The sequence below is a fragment of the Eulemur rufifrons genome, chromosome 9 (assembly GCF_041146395.1).
Source record: "Eulemur rufifrons isolate Redbay chromosome 9, OSU_ERuf_1, whole genome shotgun sequence".
Classification (NCBI taxonomy): domain Eukaryota; kingdom Metazoa; phylum Chordata; class Mammalia; order Primates; family Lemuridae; genus Eulemur; species Eulemur rufifrons.
The window spans coordinates 13,641,741-13,649,208 of record NC_090991.1 but is presented as its reverse complement, the minus strand read 5'-3'; positions in this window follow the sequence as shown (position 1 = coordinate 13,649,208).

Genomic DNA, 7,468 nt, shown 5'->3' with positions numbered 1-7,468 from the left:
AGGGAGTGAGGGTCCTCAGCTCCGCCCCGGGCCGCGCTGCTCCACACCGGCAGGGGTGGGCTGTGGGCGCACTCTGGCACGCAAGGAAACCGTTTCCAGCAATGGCAGCGGCAGCTGCTGCGGCGGCTCTGATTCCCAGAGGATCCCAAAGCTTTTCCCATCATTTTTGCCCTTTTTCAGAAACCACTTAGCCGCTGCCCCTCCTCCAGCTGTGCCAGAGCTGCAGTGCACTTACCAGAGCCCAGAGCCAGCCAGAGTCTCGACCTCAGCTCTCAGAGGAGGGCGATGCTCGGCCTCCCAAACCCACCGCTCCTGCACGCGGAGGTCTGGGAAGCAGCTCCACAAATGCACTTTCACAGCCAGAGACGTAGAAACCAGCAGCCTAGAACTGCTCTGTTTTCAAAATGCAGAAGGAACGGGATGGTCATGTCACCCATGACACAGTCCTGACCTGGCATTTAGGGACCTATTTTGAGATCCTGAGCAACCTTGAACCAGAGCCTGCCTCTCTTGGGCCTCTCGTCCCCTGTGTGCCCGAACCTGGGGTGGGGGTGAGGTGAGGCGGGGGAGCTTCTGGGTCTGCCAGGTCCCAGCCTTTCTCAGCTGGGGCTCTTTGGGGACCGCAGAACACAGGAAGTCATGACGGTCTATTTTCTCACCTCACCTCGTACCACCCTAAATGCACAGGGGAGAAGATCATTCATCCTCTCCTGGGACCTGGCTGGGAAAAGCCACAAAGTCTCCCTGGGTGCGCATCCAGGCTGCATCCCAGGACGCCCTGCAGAAGCCAGCCTACTAGCTTCCCAGAGGAGCCCTGCAGGTCTCGAACAAGCCCCAGGTCAGGCACAGCCCAGAATGAGCAGCCACCTGCCAGGGGCCCTTGCAGCCCTGCCTGGAGCAGCTTGAAAGCTCTGATCCCAAGTCAAGGCGTTACAGCGCGGCCAACCCATCGATTCTGCATGACAGTGTACCCAAACCCACTCCCCCAGGCCATCCCGCAGCCCTGGGCAGCAGGAGGGCAGAGACCGTCCTACCCATTTCACAGGTGCAAAAGCTGTGACACTGGGCAATGAGACAATTGGCCAGGTCACACTGTGGGTCTGGGCGTGACAGCCAGGCCCATCCCACCATGCCACACCACACCGCTTGCTCAGACACCTTTTTATGTCATATGCGCCATTTTAGCTTCAATTAATATGACCCTTAGAATTCATTTTTTGTAAATTGTAGTAAAATGTGCATGACCTAAAATTTACCACCGTAACCACGTTTAAGCGTATAGCTTGGTGGCATTAGGCACATTAACGCCGGTGTGCAGCCTTCACCGCTGTCCATCCACAGAACCGTTCCATTGACCCAAACCAAAACTCTGCACCTGTTAAAAAATAACTCCCATTCCCTCTTCCTTCAGCCCCTGACAACCACCAATCTACGTTCCGTCTCTATGAATTTAACTATTCTAGGTACCTCCTAAAAGTGGAATCACAGAGTATTTGTCTTTTTGTGACTGGCTTCTCTTACTTAACACAATGTCCTCAAGGTTCATCTGTGTCGTAGCACATGTCAGAATTGCCTTCTCTTTTGAGGCTACATAATATTCCGCTGGATGAATATGCCACATTGGGCACTTAGACCGTCTCCACCTTTTGGCTATTGCAAACAATGCCGCTGTGAACACGGGTGTGCACGTATCTGTTCATGTCCCTGCTTTCTATTCTTTGGGGTACATATAGACTTAGAAGTGCGGTCTGTGACACAAAAGACTCACCAGTAGGGACCCCTCCACTTGCAAGTCCTCTTGGGTCATTTTCCTTCTAACCATGTGGGCCAGGGCAACAGCCAGGCAAGGGGAGGGTCGGGCTTCTCCAGAATCATCGCCTTAGCCTCCAGTGAAGACAGCACATGTCACTAAACATGTCCCCTTTGTTCATAGAGCCCCTGGGTACTAACAGTGTCACCCAGAGTCTTCATGGCACTGTGCATGCTCCAAGGGCTGCAGGGGAAATCCTGACCCTCTTTCTTCCCTGCCCTTCCCCCACACACAGGGGTCCCCAGTCCTACCTCCGCCCACCCCATACACACTCCTGGGAGACCCTCACCCCTCCCCTCCAAGGACCCACCTTATGTTTCCAAGCCAGCGACTCCTTCATCCAAGTGTCCCGCCCAGCTGTGTCCCCTGAGCCCCAGCCCTGCCTCCCGGCATCTGCAGGGGAAAACCATGAACCCCTTCCCCTCGGCACATCCCAAGAGAGACTCCTCTTCCCGCCATGCTCAGCTCCCCCTAAGCATCTCCTGCCTGCCAAGCCACCCACTTTCTTCTGGTCACTTTGTCACTTCCAACCCGCCTCCCCCCCCGCCCCCCGTCCTCTCTGTCTGGCCTCTGTTTCTGTGGCTCAAGTCCATCCCTCCTCTACCTGGTGGCCGGCCCCTTCTTCTCACCTGAAGGACCAGAAGTGCCTCCCTTTCCTTGTCCAGCCTTCTGCACCCCATCATCTCCCAATCAACATCCTAGAACCTCATCCTGATCCTGCCCCTTGCCTCTCAAGTGTCCCTACTGCCAAACGAAGCCTGTCCACTGTGGCCCACCCTCTTCTGTCACCTGGGCATGTCCCTTCTCAGCCACACTGACTGTGCTGCTTCCATGCCTTACCCCACCCTCCTCCATCCAACGCGCTCACGCTCTGCATCCCATTGCCCCATTCAGCCCATCTCTGGGTACCAGGTGAGCCCTTGGGATGCTTCAGTCCTACCATTCCAATTCCACCTCCTCCCAAAGTCCTCCCCACTCAAGGGCCCCAGCCTTAAGTGCTCACCTCTAAACTCCTACAGAAACATCAACCTATATGCTTCCTATAGCAACTGGTACAGTACCTCTGGTCACAATGACAACAGTAATGGTCATGAGTATTTATTGAGTACATATCATGTGCCAGGTGCTGGCATAAGCACTTTCTACGCACTGTCTCATCATACTCTCACAAAAATGTCATGAGGTGAGTATGATTTTGTCCCCATTGTACTAATAAGAAAATGAAGCATAGACAAGCTACGTAACCTGCCCAAGGATAGTGACAACTGTACTAGTCTCATCTGGAGCTTCCTAAAGCTTGTATGGAGATTTAACTTCTCTGATTTTTGTGTCTTGCTTTGCAGATTTGAAATGGCTCCAGGATGAGATGAGGCTCTCGGCCCTCATCCCTTCCCTGAACCTAGCACCGTGCCTTGCCCAAAGTAGCACTCAGGAAATGTTTATCGGCTTGGCTTTATCCGAACTGCACCTGCACTGAGTGGTTCCACTAAAACGCTCAGCACGGTGGCAGGGCCAAGACCTCAGAGTTGGGCATCACTGCCATCAGTGTGGTTTTCTGGGTCATATTTGAAACATGGTGTTCTCGAATCTATGTAATGACAAACCCATTAAAACTCCCTGAGAGTAGACCAAGTTTTCATGATGATTTAAAGTCTGCTGGGGACAGGGGGCAGCACCGGGAAGCGGCTGGAGGACGCACCAGCAGATGGCTGGGCCAAGTCCGGCAGGACGGATGGTGAAAACCACTAATGTCGCTAATAGCCAGTTCTCTTTTCGTGTTGCCACCAGGGGGCACATTGACTTAAGCAGAGCTTTTGACCCTGGCAGTAAGAGCCTAATTTCTTTTCTCCATCTATCTGGGTCCCTCTCAGATTTGAGGCCAGACTTCCTGGCACAGCTAGAAACCAGTGAATTCCCATGTGCTGACAAAGCCTGATTACTAACGTCGGGACCTGTCCTCCTGGCATCTCAGGGAGGAACCAGGTAGGAACCGTGTGGTGTTAGTCCTGGCCCCAGGGAAAGGGGTAAAGGCACCACTGCAGGTGCCTGTGACCTGCTCCGTGACAGCAGCAACTCCACTGGCCCCATTTTGAATTTTCTCAATCTTGTATTGAGATTTAGCTTCTCAGATTTTTGTGTCTTGCTTTCAGATTTTAAAAGGCTTTAGGGGTCCTGGATCCAAGTGGCAAACAGCAAACCTGGCAGAAAACCGCCTTCCTTTCTGCATGTGGTCTGTGCGTTAGTGTCACCAGGCGCCCATGAGTCTAAAAGACCAGCTCCCAGGGGGGGCAGGGGTCTTTGAGGGGGTCAGCACCCTCCGGAAGTGGCTGGAGCTGGTAGTCTGAGCTGGGGAGGGGTCAGGCACCCACTCAGCGGAAAATACCAGAACCCTGCTCTGCAGAGCTGTGTCCCAGGGCAGGGACCAGGAACAAGAGGGCCAAGACCGGTGTAGGGTCGGCGTGTGGACGGAGAATGGATCCGGGATGGAAGAGGCTCCTCTGTGCCAGGTGGCAGCTGTTGAACTTGGGCTCCTAGCTGACCCTCTGGGTCTGCTTCTTCATCCACAAAACAGTCCAGAGCACTTGCCCAGCCTACTTTACAGGGCCTTTCTGGGGATTAATAAGGATTCTGGGTGTGAATAGGCTCTGTGAGCTGACAAAGCTCTCGGCAGGCATGAGGGATTACTGTTCTCATCTTCGTTATTTCAGCATGAGAACCACATCTGCTAACTGCTGAGCTGCATCCGCCCATTAGCTTGAGGTTGTGACTAACTGTTTTTTAATGAAAAAAAAATTAGATTTGCTTAATGTTTTATGAGTCATGCAAGTAAGCATCTCTATACCAAGAATATCTCGCTTTCAAAGACTCGTTCTGCCCATCCATTTGCAGCTGAGAGGAGGTCAGATGGGACCGTCTTTCCCGGGGGCCGGCCACGTGCTCTGCGGATCTCACAGCAGAGCGCAGGGTCAATGAGGTGGTCTCTGCCCTCAAGGAGCTGGTGATGGACGAGAGAGGACTGCGCAGGCGCCGTCTGACACCAGGCAGGGCGGGGCCCCTGTAGCAGGCACCCGCCAGGAGCTCTAATGGCAAACGCTGAGCAGGGCCCTGGACTCCAGCTGCAGTTGTCATTCAGCGGCAGATATGGGAGACTGAGTCTCACCAGGGAGACTCTGTGCAGCAGGTGGGTAGCATTTGGGCTGGGCCTTGGACAAGCTATAGGATCCTGCCCCACAAGGAGGACATTCCAACATGGACATTGGCCTGAGCTAATGTGCAGGAAAACAGGGCAGAGAACACCTAACAGAGACCCTTGTAGAGTTTTCAATCCACTTGAAAAGAGAAGAAAAATAGAGAATATAAACATTAAGTGGGCAGAGTCAAGGGCCAAAGGCAGGGTGTGTGTAGCAGGGGGAAGGAGAGCGAGCTGGTGGGCTGGACTCCACTCTACCGCCCTGTGCTGGGTCAGGCCCCACCATCTCCAGGCTGTTTCATAGCCTCCCCTCCCCGGCTCCTGCCTCCCGGACCACATATCCTCCAATCCAGCACCCACACTATCCACTATGCTCCTGAAGTCCATGAAGCCCCAGGCCCCCAAACTCCACTGCCTATAGGGGAAGCCCAGGCCCCTCAGCCTAGCATCCGAGACCCTTCACGGTCTGGCTAACACTTCCAGCCACAAGTCCTGTGACATCCTTTCATTTGCCCTGTGACCAAGTCACACCAGACAATTGTCACACCCTGGACATGCCAACCATTTTAATGTAAATACACTTACCTACCCTGACCCCTCCGCCTAGCATGCTAAAGAGAGCGGGCTCTGGGGTTTGAATCCCAGCATCGTGATCTCAGGCGAGTTACTTAATGTTTTTGTGTATCAATTTCTCCATTGTGAAATAAGGAAAATGGGACCCACCTTCTAGGTTTATTATAAAGATCAAATGAGTTCAAACAAGTAGTTTAGATCAGCTACCAGCACATAGTAGGTAGTCAAAAAAATGTTAACTGCTGTTAGTATCAATGGAGTGAATCTCTTGGAGGTTTAGTTCGATGTCACTTGCATAAAGAATGAATTGCTCCTCCTTCCGGGCATGCGGGCACTGTCATGGTGTTTTCTCATTCTCTAGTGATGGAAATTCAACAACTCGTGGCCGTGCCTAACAAACACGCAGCTCCTCCTGCGTGCTCAGTAAACGTGACTATCTGGGCCTGGGCTGGGTGCCATGGAGGCTTCTCAGGCACAGTCTCCTGTGTCTGCAGTGGTCAGGATGACCTCAGTTATGCTGTGCTAAATGACCCCGAAATCTCAGGGGCCTCGAACGTCAGAGGTGTATTTCTCAGTCACACTGTAGGTCCCTCACAGGTTGGTGAGGGCTCCACACCACGTTGTCCTCACTCAGGGACCCAGGCTGACAGAGCCTCCACTCTGGGACACCACTGGTCACTTGTGGCAAACAGAAAGAAGTGTGGCAAACAGCACACTGGCTCCTAAACACTTCTGCCCGGAAGTGACACACATTCCACTGTTCACATTTCACTGGCCAAAGCAGATCAGGTGGGAAAGTGCAACCCTACCGTGTGCTCGTAGCCTCAGGATATTAAGCCCAGCGGCCCTGACAGCCAGCACAGGAGTTTGTCACTTGAGGAGCACGCTGGCCTCAAACACTCACTGGCACCTCCAGGGAAGGAGGGCAGGAGCAGTGAGTGGTTGCCACTTGAGGCAGCTGGACTCAACCCCCCACCGCCACAGAGGCTCCAGGCCGTGTGCAATGGTGGCAGGACTGTTAGTTGACAAGTTTGGACTCTCCAAGGCTCAGCCCCCAGAGGTAGAGTGGGCATGTGGTCTGGAAAGGGAACAGAGAGTTCCAGTGCCATTCCGAACACGAGGCTGGGCTGCCTGGGCTTGCAGGACATCCATGCAGTTCCTAATCTTGTATTTATAGACTCCATCCACAGCACCCTGGGCGTGTAAGACAGTCTGCCTCCCCCGAAAGACAGCAGACAGGGCTCTCTGTTAGCCCTCAAAATCCCCCTCCCTCTCATACAGCCGTCCTCAGTGGCTCCAACATGACGGCGAATAACTCCTTCTGGCTGAGAAAACAATTACAGTAGTCCCTCCTCATCTCCCTACAGGGGATGTGTTCCAAGGACCCCCAGTGGATGCCTGAAACCAAGGATAGTACTAAATCCTATATTTACCATGTTTTTTCTATACATACATACCTATGCTAAAGTTTAATTCATAAATTAGGCACAGTAGGAGATTAACAACAATAATAATAAACTAGAACAATTAGAACAATATACTGTAATAAAAGTTATGCAATGTGGCCATAACTTTTGCAGTTTGAGGTGCGACATCAAAACTAGCACATATTTATTTTTCCTTCTTCACAATTTCCCACATAGATCTTCTTACAGTAGATCTTAGCAACCTTAGCGCATGATTTTTTCTTTCCACTTTTTCACTTAAAGCAAGTGGTTCGCGGCTTCTCTTTGGCATATCCGAATGGCCAGCATCACTACTCTTGCACTCTGGGGCCTTAGGAAGTAAAACACAGGTTCCTTGAACACAAGCATAGCGATATCACGACAGTCAATCTGATAACACGCTGGCTACCGAGGTAAAGTGACTAAGAGGCAAGGAACATCTCCAGCGTG